A 19779-nucleotide genomic window follows, 5' to 3' on the forward strand; every position below is an offset into this window, starting at 1 on the left:
AAAGTCTATATGAGATTCAAGAATTTGTGACTAGTGTTTGATAAAAATTTCTCAAATGGGAAAATGAGCTATGTAACAGTTGTAGATCTTGCTGAGATGATCAAACTTGGTATTCAGAGTTTTTTCATCTGAGGTCATTTAGTGTCTCATTTGAGCAAGTTTGACCAAGTTAAATTTGGTCAAACGAAAAAACAACACTTTGACTCTAGTATTATGAACTCTAAATGACTTCAAATTGAAAAGTTTTGAATACCAAGTTTGTTCAAATCATCAAGATCTACAATTGTTGTTTTGGTCAACTTTCCATTTGAGATAGTTTGGACGGTTCAAATTAGTGATTTTTAAATTTCGACGCCTATAAACTAGTTTTCGGAACCCTAGATTGTCTCAAATTGAAAAGTTTTGAATACCAAGTTTGTTCAGCTCATCAAGATATACAATCCTTATATATACCATTTTTTCATTTGAGAAAGTTTGAACAAAATGTAGTTCAAATTTCACAAGTGTGTGACATAGTTTTAGAAAGTCTATATGAGATTTAAGAATTCGTGACTAGTGTTCGATAAAACTTTCTCAAATGGAAAAATGAGCTATGTAACAATTGTAGATCTTGCTGAGATGATCAAACTTGGTATTCAGAGTTTTTTCATCTGAGGTCATTTAGTGTCTCATTTGAGCAAGTTTGACCAAGTCAAATTTGGTCAAATGAAAAAACAACACTTTGACTCTAGTATTATGAACTCTAAATGACTTCAAATTGAAAAGTTTTGAATACCAAGTTTGTTCAACTCATCAAGATCTACAATTGTTGTTTTGGTCAACTTTCCATTTGAGATAGTTTGGATGGTTCAAATTTGTGATTTTTAAATTTCGACGCCTACAAACTAGTTTTCGGAACCCTAGATTGTCTCAAATTGAAAAGTTTTGAATACCAAGTTTGTTCAGCTCATCAAGATCTACAATCCTTATATAGGCCATTTTTTCATTTGAGAAAGTTTGAATAAAATGTAGTTCAAATTTCACAAGTGTGTGACATAGTTTTAGAAAGTCTATATGAGATTCAAGAATTTGCGACTAGTGTTTGATAAAAATTTCTCAAATGGGAAAATGAGCTATGTAACAGTTGTAGATCTTGCTGAGATGATCAAACTTGGTATTCGGAGTTTTTTCATCTGAGGTCATTTAGTGTCTCATTTGAGCAAGTTTGACCAAGTCAAATTTGGTCAAACGAAAAAACAACACTTTGACTCTAGTATTATGAACTCTAAATGACTTCAAATTGAAAAGTTTTAAATACCAAGTTTGTTAAACTCATCAAGATCTACAATTGTTGTTTTGGTCAACTTTCCATTTGAGATAGTTTGGACGGTTCAAATTTGTGATTTTTAAATTTCGATGCCTACAAACTAGTTTTCGGAACCCTAGATTGTCTCAAATTGAAAAGTTTTGAATACCAAGTTTGTTCAGCTCATCAAGATCTACAATCCTTATATAGACCATTTTTTCATTTGAGAAAGTTTGAATAAAATATAGTTCAAATTTCACAAGTGTGTGACATAGTTTTAGAAAGTCTATATGAGATTCAAGAATTCGTGACTAGTGTTCGATAAAACTTTCTCAAATGGGAAAATGAGCTATGTAACAATTGTAGATCTTGCTGAGATGATCAAACTTGGTATTCGGAGTTTTTTCATCTGAGGTCATTTAGTGTCTCATTTGAGCAAGTTTGACCAAGTCAAATTTGGTCAAATGAAAAAACAACACTTTGACTCTAGTATTATGAACTCTAAATGACTTCAAATTGAAAAGTTTTGAATACCAAGTTTGTTCAACTCATCAAGATCTACAATTGTTGTTTTGGTCAACTTTCCATTTGAGATAGTTTGGACGGTTCAAATTTGTGATTTTTAAATTTCGACGCCTACAAACTAGTTTTCGGAACCCTAGATTGTCTCAAATTGAAAAGTTTTGAATACCAAGTTTGTTCAGCTCATCAAGATCTACAATCCTTATATAGGCCATTTTTTCATTTGAGAAAGTTTGAATAATATCCGGATAATATCCGTTTTAATATCCGGATAATATCCGTTTTAATATCCGGATTATCCGATATCCGCCGGATATCGATGATATTACATCCGTATTTGATATCCGCCTAAGATATCCGTTTTATTATCCGTATCCAAAAAAAAATCCGGATATCCGAGTAACTATCCAGATAAGTGTTCATATTTGTTGGGTCGAACGGACGGTCGAATAAATATCCGTACCGTTTTCATCCATAGTGTTGGCGAAGAGAGAAAGCACTGAAGGAAGTGAAATATTGAGTTGATCGTCAGATTTCCATCCCTAATTTTGTCTCCTACTATATGTAGTTTACTTTCCTTTTCTTATCTTAGGTTAATATCCGCTGCAGCTGAGTTAGGCCTACCTGGTTCCAAAGATGGATTTTTATTCCAATTTGTGTGCAGGGTCATGTGGTGGATTTTTAGTTCATGATGGTGAGTCCTGGTACTTCAGATCCTATTTATTGTTTCTGAATATATGTACTTACATTTTGCAAAGATGGAACAATATTCTTGCTTGAATACTGAGTTCAGCTATTACAGATCCTACTTATTCTTTCTACATATGAATTCTTAGCCATTCAACTATTTATGTCAATTGTTCCTATATAAGCTTCACCAGTGCGTTGCGGAGTTCTAAGCCGAGATACCAATGTGAAAAGAGGCAGAGGAAGACCGAAGTTGACATGGGAGGAGGCAATTAAAAGGGATTTGAAGAGTTGGGATATACCTAGAGACCTTTGTTTGGATAGGAGTGCTTGGAAAACAGCTATTGATGTGCCTGAACCGTGATTAGGGGCTCATGTTGGGTTTCAACTCTAGCCTACCCCAACTTGCTTGGGATTAAAGGCTTAGTTGTTGTTGTTGTTGTTGTTGTTCCTATATAAGCTTCTACAGGTTTTAAAATTCTTGGCCTATCCATCTAAGATTTCATGATCTATGCAGTTATAGAAGCTTCCTGTTGCTTAGAGGAGACGTAGGCCTACCAGATGAGGTACGATTATGTCATGCATGAAAGGTGCCAGACAAGGTTACTTAGGTGAAATGATGACAGCCTAGAATTTTCCTTTGTACAACTAGGTGCGATTATGTGATTAGAGCATTCATATCTGAATTTTACGATGACCGCTCGTGATGTTGTAGTTTATTGTACGATGTAGTATCGGCTTCTTTCATTTATGCAGGCCTGAACATGTATGGTCGGCTTTTATATGCTATCTCATTGCCATTAGCAATAATAAGAAGGCCAACATGTATGCTACTTCCTGAACATAATGGTTTCTTATAGCAATATATTTTCTTTGTTTGTTTTTGGGCTGTAGTGGCATCTCACCATGAACAAGAGCCAATGAGATGGTACATTAGAGAAGTAGAAGTCCTGAATCTGCCTAGCTATCAGGCTCATTTGAAGCTCAGGTACAAACAATGTCTTCCTGACTTCCTGTACATCATCTATTCCGCTTTACTGTGTTGAGGAAGCTTCTCAAATTCTTGATATAGTGGCTTAACAAGTTTCTCTTTATTGACCTTCACAGGTTCAAAACTACATATATGCAGTCTGTCCAATTTATTTGTTTTGGGTTGTAGCAGCATCTCACTATGAAGAAGTGTCAACGGGATGGTACATTAGACAGGGAAAGTCCTGAATCTGCCTATCAGACTCATTTGTAGGTCAGGTACAAAAAAAAAGGTTCATGTAAAGCCTGGATTCAGATTTATTGTGCTGAGGACATTTCTCAAATTCTTGAAATAGTGCCTTGCTAACTATTATGAACTTCTGTTTTCCCAAAATTTGAATCATAGATTAGTCAAATTTATGCTTACAGAAATGAATTTTATTAGCAAAGAGGTAAAACAAAGTAGTCGATTGCCTATTTTCGTGTACAACAAAATTTGGTCTTAAATTACAATTACAAATACACGTGGTGGGCCAGGGCAACATACAGCCTGCATAAATGTTCAGACCCTCTCTCTCTGTCTTACTTTAAAAAACGTAGTGTTATTAAACATCGTACTTGGAGGTTAGCTCCTCAGTCAATTATTTTTAAGTTTTCTGATATTGCATTAACAGCCTAAAAATGTTTCTTTTTAAAGTTTCACATTCTTACGAGTTCCCTACTATTCTTCGGTTTACTTTTCCTTCCTCGGCTTCCTTGCTACTGCATTCTTATTGGTTTCGTTAGTTGGTCAACAAGTGTTGTTCTCTTTATGTTTTGCCTGGCTATGGTTGTTTTCGTTGCTCCTTTTTGTGTTCCGACCCCTTTGTCTGCTGGGATGTTATTATACAAAGTATTTTACCTAAATCGACTTTGATAATTACAGATCATAATGTTCGCTCCCAGTTTCGTGGAGCATAATGATAGTGCAGAACTCATCATGCCTGTCACGGTCTGATTGTCACCATTTTATCTGTGGATTGCCCACCAGTGTGGTTGTCACCAGCTTAGCTGTTAATCTTTAGCGATTGATGAATCAGGATATTTTTTCCCTTGCTCATGCCTCTTCTTTAAAAGGCGCACTGCATTTTTATGATCTATTTCTTTATAATTATAGGTGTGCTGCATGTAAATTATAAGACCATTCTTACTTTTCCTCTTATCACATTTCACATGCAGACTATAGATCATGGGAAAACCTTACTGCAAACTGGCATTCCTAAATCCTAAGTACCTTATAAAATCCTCCAAGAAGAGAAGTTTTGTTGTCACTTGCTATTTATGTTTTTGCCTCTAAGGTATAGTATTACTTCGAATTATGAAGCTTTTCACTTTCCATTTATGTTATATGTCCACGTTATATTGACATATTTGGTAAACACAACATTCAATGCTCATGCTTATTTTCTCTGAGCCTAAAGGCAAACTTATTTAATTCGGAATGAGCTATTGCTACGAATTGTTATCTGCTGCTATGTATTTGTATCATCTAATAAAGTGTACAACCAGGTTCGGCTGCCTCATTAGGCTTTGGCTATTTTTTCTCTAATCAATTTTATTTTGAACTTTCGTGGTTAAATTTAGCAATGAGTCTCTGGATGATGCCTTAAATGCAAACCATACAAACTATATAAAAAAAGGATTTGAGAGTCATGGCCCTTTCGATCAGCCCGACAGAATTTATGAAAAAAAATGAGTTACTCATCTCACGAATTGATGGCTCCCATACCAAAGTTTGATCCATTAGCTTTTGAATTGAAACCAATTTATTTAGTCAGACTTGGGAGACACATGACTGTTAGCAGGTCATCCTAAGCATGAACATAGTTATTTGCACTGCAGGAACTTGGACAAAGCAAATAATGTAGTTATGTAATCAAAACCACAGAGAATACCGACTGGAAGGGAAGAAAGCAATAGTGTATTTCAATATCCCGTGAAAGTACCTATAGGAATATTTGCCATATGAAACAATGAAGAGCGATCTAAAAACACACACATTTTACACTTTAGTTAACTTAAAGTAGAGTTAACTTGAAGCCACATATAATTGTACGCTACTTCTATTTCATATTTCCATTGCACAGAAGACACCAAAGTTCATCAAAACCACTTAATCTGATGAGTCTTACTCAAGATAAATCCTGCCATACCTTTTAAGTTCATGTTAAAATTGTTTTTACTGTTTTCCATAATAAATATTTTAGTATCGTCTTCAAGCAAGTAATCAAATCTAGGGTCCCATTCAACGTTGTCTCTCTCTGAGGCCATCTTCTCATACACCACCTTCGCTCAGCAGGCCATGCCCTCGCTAGTTACCCTCTCGGCTCCCGTGCCCAGGAACATGTTGTTCTTCTTGCAAGGAGGTACACGACATGATGATAAGGCAGCTAGCTACCTGCTGTGTCTGAAGGTGTCTCTTCAATTGTTCAAATTCACCCTCCATTTTTCCTATTGATTAACTGTTGCCTTAATCTATAAAAAAGGTTGCCTGAAAACCACTGCAAATTTGTTGTCAATTGTACAGCCCCTTCAAAAATTTGGATGGGATAATTTTGCTGATTTTAGCACCTACTATCGCTTCTCAAAAGTTTGTGGTGGTTCATTGTTTGTAAATGGTTACTGAAGTTTTAGATTTGCAGCTCAATTCAAACCATATGGGATAAACAATGACATTTACCAAACCATAATAGATTTTTACCCAAGACATCTATGGAAGGATCACCCCACCAGGATCTCGGCTCTCTGATCAATGAGGTAATAATTAATAGATTCACAGCAATATTTTTCAAAGGTTTAGTCCACCATACTTAACAACATTGTTCCCTTAAATGATCAGGTTATTCAACACTGCATAAAGAAGACCGACATGAAATGCTCCAGCAGCTTGACGATGATGAAGCAACAGCATGGCCCCGAGGTACATCAAAATAAGCCCTCTCTTACAGCCACCTTAAAATACACTATCTATACGACATATACACAGTTCTGTCAAAATCTTGCCTTACTAAATTCTTAAATCTATACTTACATTAGCACTGTCACAGAATTTATCTTGCCCACATTATCAGCCTCACAAATATTTTTTTACATCACATCTCTACAGCCAACTACAGCAGCTCCTCCATGGACACAACAGAAGACAACAATCAAAGCTGGGAATCAGACCGGAGCTGCACATCGCGGTAATTCCTCCAACAGCTACCTACAAATTCGGGAAAAAACTAGTCCAACAGGCTACTACTCCACTACGACAGCTATTCAGGTAACCTAATATGCTCTCAACCATTGGTCACAAGATCCCCTCACAGCTACTGCATCTGTCTGCTCCCTGGCTTGTAATACATCTAGAAACTACGATCTGCAGCGACCTTAAGCTTTGCAATTCGGCACCCGCACGAATGCAACTTCTATCGGCATGTACCTAAGGCCAATGATATGTACCACTTTGTTTGAACCATATGTACTTATGCTTTAGCTTTTAACGCATAACCTTCTTACATACACTTTAAGTAACGGCTCCAGATATCTACCAACACGGGCGCACATGGGCGCGTGGAAGCGCGCGCCATGCCACTAGTGCCTGAAAATTCTGGGACACTTCCCCACTCTGTGGGGACATGAACTGGGATGACAAGGGAGACGGCCTTTGTGACAGAACCGCATAATTTATTTAAGCACAAGTACTAAGATTCGCCATTTGACTAGCAAACCCGCATACTTGAGCCAAAATAAACCCGGTAGTCATTCAAAACCTCGAGGGATCTTAAACTTTTTCCATCATGGCCTTAGATCGTAATTAGTCCAGTAATCACCATTCACAAGATACATAAAGTTCGCACATAGTTCAATTACATCGGAGTTTACAAAAGGTTATCATGACCCTTTTTAAATAAGTAATAGCGGAAGTAAAGTACTTTGAAAACACTCACACTCATATTTTATTTACTTATAGTGCCAACTCAGTCAAATCCAACAAAAGCACTTGGGATAAGATATAAGGAATGACCGAGCCCACGGTCTCATCATTTCCCATAGCGGGATAGAAACCCATCATGCAGCCACATCAACCTAGATGAACACCTACAACAAGTGGGAATAAAACCCTGAGTACAAAAGGGTACTCAGCGAGACTTACCCGTCATAAACCAAAAATAAACTGACACCAAGGAGTATGCTGTGATAGAACCGTCCAATTTATACAAGATCAAGTACGGTTGTCCCCGCTAACACGTTGACACACCCATACTTTCACTCATATAAACCCGGTAGTCCGCCGAGTGTCCCGAAAGACCTCGGTAAATCAACATCACAACCAAGATCGCGTGATTAAGCAAATACACATCACATACATCGGGTTGCAGCGGAAATAATATTACAAAGGGATTAACAAATAATAGTACAAGTTTGGGTTTCAAAACCGCTTAGTGAAAACAACATAGCTTTCAAATGATTACATTAATATAAGTTCCAAATATATTGCTAGCATAGTGACATCATCCGACAAAAGCATATAGATGAGAAGTAAGTATAGAATCACCGAGCCCACCGGCGGTTAGCCACCATCATCAACAGGTCGAGAACATCACCTGCAACAAGGTGGGATAAACCCTGAGTACTCGAATTTACTCAGCCAGACTTACCCGTCTTAAACCAAAATAAAGCGACACCAAGGATTATGCATGGCTTTCTTTAGTGGGCTAGCTGACTTGTTTGCGAAAAGCATAAGCTATCATGAAGAAACCATTTTAAGTACTTTGCATCATCTTTATTATGACCTATCCATCTAGGTAAGCACCTGTACTATAACAATCACTTGATTAACCAATAACATCCAGTTACCAATTTAGATTTAGCATATCCCATATCATTCAGATAACCATCCTTGTTCCATAATAATTACTATGCCGTAACTCGAGTCAAGTGCTCACTATCCAGGAGCGATGGCGATTCGAATCGATTTCTAACCAGCTGGTGATTTATTCCTTACACAAACCTCACTCACCCGCTAAAGTGAGGTATCGATCACCGAGTCAATTATCCAGGAAAAATCTCGAGTTTGCCAGGAACCACATGTACCCGGGGGTCGACCGACTGCCTTTCGGTCTTATCATCGCGCCCCCGTGTCCTACCACACCCGCTCCGGTACAGTGTGCTGCGGGCAATCTACTCGGCCCGAATAATCTTCCAGCTTCGCGGTCGAAAGGTACTTTATTCGGCCAGCTAAATGTAAGGCATGCGTTCAACATGACAAGAGGGACGAGCAACGATCGGTCCTTAATCGACACAGACGGAAACTAACAGCACTCCAGAACCCTGTCTGGTTGCCTCCAACTCTTTCCGTCCGGTCTTCAATTATCTATCACACATGGTTAATTCTAGGATATCATTCTTTCCATAGCTAAATTCTTCCAGTAACCACCTATAATGTAGATGACCGGATATCACCGATCGCTACCGGTCTAAGCAAGGCTAAGCAGTTATTCGATCCTGACCTAACAGGGTAAAAGGTAATAAGGTAGGCAAGGATAGTAATAAATGCATCAACGGTTTCAATCAACTCCTACAACTTAATGCAACAATATATAAACTCATATATATAGAAAGAATTGCTTTTATAAATTAGGAGACTTATAATGCTCTGGGGCTTGCCTGGGATCCGACACAAGTCAGTTCAGTTAGCTTGCACCATCCTGGTGACGTCTCAGGTCCTAGCACTCACTTAGTCCTTCCATCTTCGGGATAGATCCTCCATACACCGTCTTCGGGTTCGGCTCCAACATCACGTTCTTCACGTGGTTCATCTAGCGCACCTAGATGAGATGCAAGATGCATGTGTATGAATGTGATGAATGGTAACACAAGATGCATCACATAAGCATTCAAGACAAACCAGTTATTCACGACAATCACAGAGTCAAGGCTGCAACAGCAGCAGCTAATTTTACTCATAACAGGAGTTGTACTAATCCAAAAGACATGCAACAAGACAATCTGGAAAGCTTATAGAATTTTCTACAATTCATCTTTAATCCTCTTAGCATGATTCTCAAGTTAACTAAGTCAATTATACCCATTTATAGAAACTGGTCCACAATTGATAGAAAGCAGCCATTTCTAAAACCCAACTTCAAACAGGCATAACTCACAAACCACAAGGCCAAATACCACCAAATTTTAACAGAAGCTAGATACATGAATTATCTATAACTTTGTTATTCTCATATTAAGATGATTTTACAGTTAGAAGGGTCAACTAATGCAATAATTGCATCTCTGTCCAAAACATAGACAGAAACTGACATGCCACTTTAAACAGCTATAAATAGAGTTATACATGTCCAATAAATGTGGTTCTAGACTTTTTAGAAAGCTTAGCAAATTATAAACAACTTTGTTGTAAACACCTAAAGCTAATTCTACTACTAAGAAGGCCCCACAATAAGAACAAGGAAAACCCTCTCTGGTTTTGGGCAGAAACAGCCACAGAGATTTAAGCAAGTATAACTCAAGAACTACGTAGCCAAAAATCATGATATTTAACTTTTTCGAAAGCTTAAGAAAAGTACCACAACTTATGTATTTTCACCAAGTCATGATTCATAACTTAACTGAGCCAATTAATTCAAACATGCAGAACTGTTTAGGGTAGAAGCAAAGCAATACAGGGCATTTGTTATATTTATAACTCTTAAACTATAAATCCTAAACTCCTGAAATTTTTACCAGACAACAACAATCACCTTAGTAGCACTCCACAAAAATTTCACATTTATTTGAGCATAAAAACCGCAGTTATGAAAAACACAAGACATGGCAAGTAACAGGAACCTAGCTGCATAGATCTATTTTTACAGCAAAATATTTAAACTAAAACATGCCACATTATAGATTCAGTGCATAGAGAATTTCACAAGGATTCGAAAAAGTCTTCATTTGCTATTTTAGGATTTTTCTACAATTTACTACGATTTTTCAAAGTGGATCATTCAAATCTGCCTAAATCAAAGAAAAAGAGATCTAAATCTTGCATCTGGGACCCTGTGGAAAATATAAATCAAACGTCAGCGAAGAGGTCCTTCAGGCACTATTCATATGTGTCTAAGGATTGCAGATACACCCTTTCCATTTGTCGAATTTCTGTACGAAGTCCTTGACGTGGATTTGGAGCAGCGGATGCGCAGGAGCTCGTTGTTGCCGGCCGAAGAAGGCACGCCGGCGGCGATGGAGTGGCGTGGAGTGTCCAGGGGAGTCGTGCGCACCCATCTAGCTGCTCATCCCGGCCGAAGACGGTCCAAGGCGGCCCAACCACGCGGACAGGCGGCGCTGCTCATGGCTGCTCCATCGGCGGAACCAGCCGGCGGTAGACAAGACTAAGAAAGGGAAGTCGTGGTGCGGTAGGGTTCAGGAAGGTTCAAGGAGGGTTCGGTGGTGGCGGCGGGCTACGCGCTGAGCTGCAGTGAAGGAACGAGCGGTGGCCACGGAGCTTCCACGGCGGCCATGGCGCTGGCAGGAAGCGAGGCAGAGAAGAGAGGGAGAGGGAGAATGGAGAGGGCAGGGGCAGGCTCGGGCTCTTTACATCGCGAGCGTGGGCGAGGTGGCGGCCATGCAAGCAGCGAGGGCGAGCGAGTGCAACACACGGACGGCAGCTCCTGTGCACGGTGTCGGCACTGTTGCAGCTACGAATTCAAATTTCCAATACTACCTCGAACGTACCACTGAAACTCATACTTCGTGCCTCCGTAGCTCCTAAACCACGACGAGTTAGCAAAAACTCTATTAATAAAAGTTGTAGATCTACATACCATCTCCAACTTTTATTAAAGCTTCAAAGTCTAATTAGGTCTGGTTAGAGAGATAGAAGGACCTAAAGTGCGGTACACGAAACTGAAAATTCAGGTTCTCTCCATTAGGGACAGCCAAATTTTTGAGCTCCAAAACAGCCATGGATTCCAACTTGAGGGCTCGGTTTGACTTGCTTCAAAGCTGATCTAGCTCTTGACCATTAAACAAAGTTTGTTCTACTCTACTCAAACTTCAACTTTGATTTAAGGTGCAACTCCATGCAAGCACTATAAGTGATTGGTCAACACAGGTCAAATTAGCATCACGATAAAGCTTAAATCCAAGTTTTAGACCGATGGAGGTATTTTCTTGTCCTCCGCTCAACACGAACCCTTCATGACTTTTGTTGTAGAGTTCATCTAGAGTCATTTGGGCATGGTTGCAAGATTTGGTTGATGATCGAGAATTTCATTCACTTTATAAAATAATTCAAGCAAGGACATAATTTGTCATTTCATGTGACTTCTGGATTCCAAACTTCACGAAACTTTTTCATGGATCAATATAGAGGGATATTGATGCGAGACACATGAAACAAGTACACCCAGCATTTCCCAAGCATACTTTTTAGAAAAGGGCAGCAGGTAAGCAATGGTGAATGGTCCAAGTTTAAGTGGTGGCTCATTTTCATATGTTTGACCTAACATCTCCCACCAGTAGAGAACAGAGCTTTACTCCCAGTGGGGAACCCCCTCTAATCCCGGTTCCCCACCTGGGAGCAAGCATCCGGGACTAAAGGGGGGTCCTTTAGTCCTGGGTCAGGAACCGGGACTAAAGGAGGACCTTTAGTCCCGGTGGGTAACACCAACCGGGACTAAAGGTGCCTCCTGACATGCCACGATGGCCGGCACCTTTAGTCCCGGTTGGTAATACGAACCGGGACTAAAGGTTTTTTTTCTTTTTTCTTTTCTTTTCATTTTTTTGTTTTCTTTTCAAAATAGGTTTTCGAAGTTGTATTGTACGCTGCTAATTATACATTTATACGCGCGTATAGTATGTTTCGGTTCAAGCACAATGAACGTATTAAATCACACAATTCAAGCATAGAAATATATATATATATATATATATGCATGCATGCATCATATATATATTTACATGCATGCATGCATATGTGTATTTTACATTATATTATTTCATGTGCATATATTACAAAAAGATTGCATTACAGTTGTTGTGATATAACAAGTTTTCTCTCATCCTCTAGCTTAGCTTCCATGGCAGTGTTGGGTCGAAGTAGAACTCGCCCTTGGAATCGATGACCTGCTCATTAAAAAATCTGGCTATAGACTCTTGAATTGCTTTGATTTGGTCTTGCCGTATGACCTTTTCCTCCAACCATCAAGTCTATAGGTTTGAATTAAAGGAAAATAAATTAATATATGTACATATATATATATAAAGACATAGTAACACAATCAATAATAATAATTAAATGAATATATAGTGTATTTTTAACGTACTTTTAGTCTCTCTGTAGGAGTTCTTTGGAAGACCACCTTGATAAACTTGCAAACATAGTAACCACAGTAGATGTTCCCCTGTTCCTGCCTCAGACACCACTTTACGAGAAAAAGATTTGTCATCCAATCTGGTGATCCGGTGAAAGCTATATGTTTAATTAATAAAGATGATGCGATTTAGGGAACTTACTTTCAAAGGGATTACATTCAGTGGCGCTTTGCATTTTTCCATGTGTTGCTTCTCAATAAAGGTTTTCCAAACACTGCCCAATAAAAAATTTGCCACGTCATCAGATATAGTTAATCATCATGTTTGTGTGTATATATAGTTGCTAGAGATACCAAAATTACCTCTGGATAATATCTATCATATCTTGGTAGTCTTGTTGTGGTTTTCTCATCGAGTCATAGATTATCAAGTGACTTTTCACCAGATCGATGTCCATCAATATCCAGTGATTGCTGCATGTGTTTATAGGATATAACGCATAACACTCATTAATTAACTAGAATCAACATATGAGCCATTAAGGATGATCGACATTATTAACACTCACTTGAAGTTGTAGGGAAAGAGTATATCCTTCTTGTGGCGTTGGTTCACTAAGAAGTTCATGAGGTTACTCTCTGACTCAGACTTCCAATTAGTCTTTGGAGTAACTGGGTCTTTGAATACTATATGGGGATCAACAAAACCAATTTCATTGCAGCCTTCCTTTCTGAGCTCTGTCATTGTAAATCTGCATATATATAGTACTTGTTAGGATAATTTATATGCATATACACACATATGATGAGTTTAATAATAGATCGAAAGAATTATTACTTATAGGCAATAGCAGCTAATGATAACTTTGTCTAGAGATGTCAGGTGGCATAGTTGATGAAATTCTGTAAAGTCAACATACATAACATCATCGCCATGGAACCAATGTTCGTCTCTAATTCTGACACCAACGCAGAAGTCTCCACCGGTAGACGCCTGCATGTACCACTTGTTTAGCAGGTACATTTGCGTCCCCAGATCAGATAAGGCTTGAGGGTTGTATAGACTCTGGCCTAGTACAAATTTTTTCTTCCAAATATCAACCTCCACCGCACTCTCAATGTTTCCATCACCAAACATCTGGTAAAGGTCGAGACCAGTCTCATCAATAAATTCACCAAGGTGATCCAAATCGACATCCGGAGGTATGTTTGCCTGATGCATTAATCCTAAATTCGAACCATATTCATTACCAACAACTAGCGGGGGACTGATTGGTGCGCTTGTTGTCCAAGTTGGGCAACTCCTTTCCCTGCCCGCTTCTTTTTCTGTGCTGCCTCAATTGACTTGGTGAGAGTGCGGTCATAGTCCGATAACATTGATTTGGACGGCTTACGAGATTCCCGCTATTGTTGCTGGTAAGAAGCCACCCTTTTTCTTAGAATATCTGGAGCTACGAAGAAGTACGGTTTCTTCGGGTTTCTCCTTACTTCTTGATTCTTTTTAAGTTTGTCATAGAATCTAGACATATCTTTTTTATATGCATCAGTTCCTTCTTCCTTCTCTTTAGATATTATTTTGGGAATAGCCCTTGGTTTCACGGTGGCTTTCTTTGCCGGCGGGGACTGGTTCTTTGTTTGCGGGGCTGGCCTCTTGCTAGGCTTCTTGGTAGGCGGGGGCGAGGGAGGCGTTGGAGACCTCCTTGGAGGTGTTGGTAGCGGCGTTGGAGACCTCCTTGGAGGTGGCGACTGCGGCGTTGGAGACCTCCTTGGAGATGGTGTGGATGCAGCCTCGCCTTCCAACACAATGTCATCATATAGAGCACTATGATGATCTGGCGATTGAACAATTGGATTTAGGTTGGGGGAGGATCTGCTACAAAAAAAGGAATAACATATTATTATGAGTAGATTGTTAATTATTTAAGCCAATACAAATTAATGATGTAGTGTTTTCATTCGCACGTACCTATGGTGAGGTAGTTCAGGAGGAGGTGGAGCCGACATCCCGAGAATGATGATGTAGCGCTTGCGCCATAGAATGAATGTCTTCTCTGCTTCTCCTAGAGTCTTCTCGCCATCACCTCCAGGAATGTCAAGAGGCAAATCACTAAAACCTTTTTCAGCTTTATCTACCGAGATGGTAGCATATCCTTCTTGGATTATATTCCCATGAATCCTTGGTGTCTTGGTTCGGTCGATAGGATTAACAAGACCGATAGCCACCTTGATTGTGGAATTCCCCTTCGGAATGTGTAGCTCACACGATGTACAAGGTTCAGTGATGTCATCCACAGGGAAGCGCAGTCCTGTGTCCCCTTGATTTGGTATCTCCGTAGAAGCGTAGCTGCTTTTCAACTGAACAGATTGGCTAATGTTGATTCCTAGCTCTGATGCCTGCTTGCTTGCACTCACTGCTATTTGCACTTGCCTTCTGATTTCCTCCTGCATTCTCGCTTCAAGGTTTTTTTTACCGCTCTTATGCTTCACGCACCGCTTCCTCCAACCTCTGGAGCCGCTGTGCCTCTTCTTCCTTCTTTCTCTGGCGGCTTCTGTAGGAAGGTCTGTCCTGAGGGAATCCATGCTCCCACGAGACACTTCCTTTGCCTCTAGTTCGGCCACCATGTTCAATAGTCCCGATGGCGTATGTCAGCTCATCCTTCTCTCTATTGGGCCTGAACGCACCACTAGCAGTAGCTCTCTTAGCATAAAACAATCTTTCTGCTGCTTCTTGCAGTCTTGCGCCATAAACGCACTTCCCTGTCTCCTGGTCCAGTGTTCCCCCATGAGCGAAAAACCAATTCTTTGCACGTTCTCCCCACTCGAGAGATTCTGGTGTGATACCCTTGGCAAGAAGGTCTGCTTCTATTTTGTTCCACTTCTTAATGGCAGTCGGGTAGCCACCTGATCCCAAGTTATGGTGGTATATCTTCTGTTGGGCATTACGTTGGTTCTTTATCACCCAACTCACACCCTCTTCCGAAGTCTTGTACTGTACAAACTCATCCCAATAGGGCCTCTGCTTTGAGATCGGGCCTATGACAGTAAAATCTGGTGCTATGTTCTTCTTGACATACGTCGTGTATAGGTGTTTCTTCCAAGTCTGAAACTAGGTGGCCATCTTCTTCATTGCCCAATCCCTAACTCGCTCCTTCAATTCATCACCATCTATTATATCATCATAACCATCTGTTTGGAGCGTGAAATATACCAAGACATCTTTCCAAATTAACGTCTTGTCACGATCGGAGACAAAACTGATATGAGGAGCATTGGTCTTCTTCTTCCATTCGCGGGTACTGATCGGGAGCCGGTCCCGTACAAGGTAACCACAGTGGTGCACGAATTTCATTTTATTCGCCCCCCCCCCCCGGTTCTCCTGTATCCACATTGAATTCCGAGATGATGAAGCGGCCCTCCAATGGCTTTTTGGGACCTCGAACATTTTTACTCTTCGTTGTAGTTGTTGATGTCGATCCAGAGGGCTACAAAACATAAACATTATTTTTAATGTCATGAGCACACATAAGACATATGATAATATATATAGCTAATAATAAAAAATATATACTTGGCCAATATGTTGTTGCTCATTTTGTTCAAGAGCTAAGTACTGACTCCCGTCATCTGCATCCTCTTGCATGTTATTTTTAGCACCATCATCGCCGGCAACTTGAGTGCCAGTGTTGATCAAATTCATCATCAACTCCTCCTCATCCATGTTTCTCGGGTCGGCCATCTAGCTTTAAAAAACAAAACCAATATATAGTATGTCAAATCTTTGCTTACATGCGTAAAATCTTCCGCCGTATAAACCCTAAACCCTAAACGAGTAGGTTTTGACGGGTGAAGGTTGGTTTGTATGATAAGAAGAATCAGGAAGCGAGTAGGTTTTGGCGGCGATCCTGCCTGAAACAAAAGGGGGGCTCGCTACGCATTAGGTTTTATTAAACGAAAAATAGCGAGCCTCGCCTGAAAGAAAGGGGGCATCATTGCGCGTCAAGTTTCTGAGAATAATAAACGATGAGCCTCGCCTAAAAGAAAAGGGGGGCGTTGCTGCAAACCAAAGTGACAATAAAATTGCACTACATCCTGACTCGTCGAGTAAACAGCTCCAAATAATGTTTACAATGATTGGAACCCTCGAAGAGGTTCACAACAACACGCCAAATTTACAACAAATACAACAACACACGTTACATCGATAAAAAATAGACATCAAGTCGACCCTTGGCGTTGGAACTCCCAAACATCGGGAGCATCCTCTTCAAAACACACCTCGCATGCCATATCCCTCGCCATCTCCATAACTGTATTTTCAAGCACACTCTCAACCACTTCATCTGCTACACCCTTCATAGACTCAGCTATATCGTCCACAACCACCTGCAAACCAACCTTCACCCACCAAAAATGATCGAACGAGGGCGGCGTAACCCTAAACCCTAGGGCGAACGAGGGCGGCGGTGCTCCGCCGTATAAACCCTAGGGCGAATGAGGGCGGCGGTGCTCCGCCATATAAACCCTAGGGCGAACGAGGGCGGCGGTGCTCCGTCGTATACATAGAAACACATGGCGCTTATACATAGAAACGCATGGCGCGTATACACTGGAATTTTTTTTCGATCTGTTCCTTTGGCACTTTCTTTCTTATAATAGTTAGCGCGATAGAGAATAATGCCCGTCTGAACACCGTGTGCGATGTGCCATGAAAATTAGCTAAGTATACGTTTGGGTTTGTGATCGATACACACATTTGTTGATGTACGTACGTATGCAAGTGACAACCAACAAAGTTTCGCTACTGTATCAAAGCATGCACGTAGGAATAAAAGAAAACGTGAACAACATGTATGTACGGTTACCATGATCGTTGCCTAAAACATATGTACGTAGTGTTTCATGCATGGAGATCGATGGAATAGGATCGGAGCAAACACAGCTAGCGTACCTCGGGGCGGTCGGCGGTGTGGCCACGCGTCTAGCCGGGGCGAGGGTATCGGCCGGTGGTGTGGCCGCGTGTCTGGCTGGGGCGAGGGTACCGGCGCGGTGTGGCTGCGCGCACACGTCTGGCCAGGGCGAGAGTACCGGCGGTGTGGCGCGTGCCTTGCGTCTGGCCAAGGCGGCCGGGCAGCAGCTGGCGCCGCGAGGTCGTCGGCGCGCGGGGTGGCGTGGGGACCATGGACGCGCGCGAGGCGGTGGCGACGACCGACATCGAGCGGGGTGGCGGCGCGGCGTCCTCGGTGTGGCGGGCCGAGTGGTGTGGGTGCAGGGGGAGAGGAATCGACGAAGAACGCAAGGAAGAAGATGGCACTGGTATATATATGCCATATCCCTTTACTCCCGGTGCCATCCCCCCACCGGGAGTAAAGGTCCTTTACTCCCGGTGCGTGTTACCTTTACTCCCGGTTGGTAACACGCACTGGGAGTAAAGGTTTACCTTTACTCCCGGTTGGTAATAAGCACCAGGAGTAAAGGTTTTTTTTGGTGGGCCACGAAACTGCAGGCCACCTTTACTCCCGGGTGGGCTTCCAACCCGGGAGTAAAGGTGGGCTGCAGTTTCGTTTCCCGCGTGTTTTAAGCAATAGTCTTGTTAAATACAATAGAAATGCAATAGTTTTTGTTAAATACATAGTAAATTAAATAAAAGGCATAAAATTATTTTGTTAAAAATATGGATTTTCTTTTTCTTTATTGCACATAGGAAAAATCTATAACCTAACTTTTTTATTTTTTGTTACAATTATAAAACATAATGTAACTAATATTTATTATTTCGTTAATGCAAAAATGTAGTGTTTAATTAAAATTATTAAAACTATTAGTTTTGGACAGGAAATTTGTTTTCACATCATTTTAACGTTAATATTTTAATTTTTCATCACTCAATATCCTAATTTACTTTTTTGAGAGAGAAATCCCACCAAATCAAACATTGATTTAATTTGAAACATGACATAATAAACATCTGAATTCACAATTATTACATAATATCTCAAACACACACTACATTAAATCACTATATCATCAAGTGGGCACAACAGTGAACTTCTTCTTTACGTATGTCCCTTGGTTATGATCGCGTCGTAACCATAGAGTGTCCTCATCATTTACCAAGATGCTAGGGTCTTTGTTCACTTTGAATGGCGGAATTCGGTCATCCTTTTCATAATCTTCTAACATGTCCGACTTGTCCTCAATTCCCACGATGACTCTTTTCCCTGAAAGAACTATGTGGTGCTTTGGCTCTTTGGTTGAGTCATTATCGTTTTTCCCTCTTTTTGGTTTGGTAGACATATAATTGACATAGAACACCTGATTCACATCCTTGGCAAGGATGAATGGTTCGTCTTTGTACCCAATATTACTAAGGTCTACTGTTGTCATTCCATACTCGTTGTCTACTGTTACCCCGCCTCCGGTCACCTTGACCCATTGGCACTTGAATAATGGGATCTTCAAAGTAGGTGCATATTCTAGTTCCCATATTTCATCTATGCGTCCATAATATGTCTGCTTATTCCCATTCGGGTCTGTGGCATCTATGCGGACACCACTATTTTGGTTGGTACTCCTTTTATCTTGGGCTACTATGTAGAATATGTTCCCATTTATCTCGTACCCTTTGTATGTGATAATATGCCATGATGGTTGCATAGCCAATAAATACAGTTGCTCATGGATGCTCTCATCACCTTGACATTTTTTTCGCAACCAACCGCCGAAAGTTTCTATGTGCTTACGCGTAATCCAAGCTTCAGTCTTCCCTGGAAACTCAGATCGTAAGAGATCCTTGTGTGTCTCAATATACGGATCTACCAAAGAGAAGTTCTGTAGAACTATGTAGTGCACTTTATTAAAATAATCATCATCCGTACCAATATATATTTTTCTCCCTAGTGTCCCCTTTCCACTTAGTCTCCCCTCATGTCTCGATTCAGGAACACCAATCGAGTCAAGGTCGGGAATAAAGTCAACACAGAA

General features: G+C 40.5%; 1 pseudogene; it reads left to right on the plus strand.

The window, feature by feature from the left end:
- Positions 1-19779, plus strand: part of LOC136548142 (uncharacterized) — a 70953-nt pseudogene that overhangs the window by 20079 nt on the left and 31095 nt on the right.

The sequence above is a fragment of the Miscanthus floridulus genome, chromosome 4, assembly GCF_019320115.1.
Source record: "Miscanthus floridulus cultivar M001 chromosome 4, ASM1932011v1, whole genome shotgun sequence".
Taxonomy (NCBI): domain Eukaryota; kingdom Viridiplantae; phylum Streptophyta; class Magnoliopsida; order Poales; family Poaceae; genus Miscanthus; species Miscanthus floridulus.